The sequence below is a fragment of the Physeter macrocephalus genome, chromosome 8 (assembly GCF_002837175.3).
Source record: "Physeter macrocephalus isolate SW-GA chromosome 8, ASM283717v5, whole genome shotgun sequence".
NCBI lineage: Eukaryota > Metazoa > Chordata > Mammalia > Artiodactyla > Physeteridae > Physeter > Physeter macrocephalus.
In genome coordinates, this window is record NC_041221.1 from 45,762,111 (window position 1) to 45,762,854 (window position 744).

The 744-nt window shown below is 36.6% G+C and overlaps 1 protein-coding gene across 1 annotated transcript in view; it reads left to right on the top strand.

Moving 5' to 3' along the window:
- Positions 1 to 744, top strand: part of LOC102993116 (sperm flagellar protein 2) — a 107,702-nt gene that overhangs the window by 96,769 nt on the left and 10,189 nt on the right. The window lies entirely within an intron of this gene.

Here is a 744-nt window from a genome sequence, read left to right on the forward strand (position 1 = left end):
GAAAGGAAAAAGGAGAAGTTACAACAGACACTGCAGAAACACAAAGCATCCTAAGAGACTACTACAAGCAACTCTATACCAGTAAAATGGACAACCTGGAAGAAATGGACAAATACTTAGAAAAGCACAACCTTCGGAGACTGAACCAGGAATAAATAGAAAATATAAACAGACCAATCACAGACACTGAAATTAAAAATCTTCCAACAAACAAAAGCCCAGGACCAGACGGCTTCACAGGTGAATTCTATCAAACATTTAGAGAAGAGCTAACACCTATCCTTCTCTAACTCTTCCAAAATATAGCAGAAGGAGGAACACTCCCAAACTCATTCTACGAGGTCACCATCACCCTGATACCAAAACCAGACAAAAGATGTCACAAAAAAAGAAAACTATAGGCCAATATCACTGATGAACAGAGATGCAAAAATCCTCAAAAAAATACTAGCCAACAGAATCCAACAGCACATTAAAAGGATCATACATGATGATCAACTGGGTTTTATCCCAAGAATGCAAGGATTCTTCAATATAAACAAATCAATCAATGTGATAAACCATATTAATAGATTGAAGGAGAAATACCATATGATCATCTCAATAGATGCAGAAAAAGCTTTTGACAAAATTCAACACCCATTTATGATAAAAACCCTCCAGAAAGTAGGCATAGAGGGAACTTACCTCAACATAATAAAGACCATATATGACAAACCCACAGCCAGCATCATTCTCAATGGT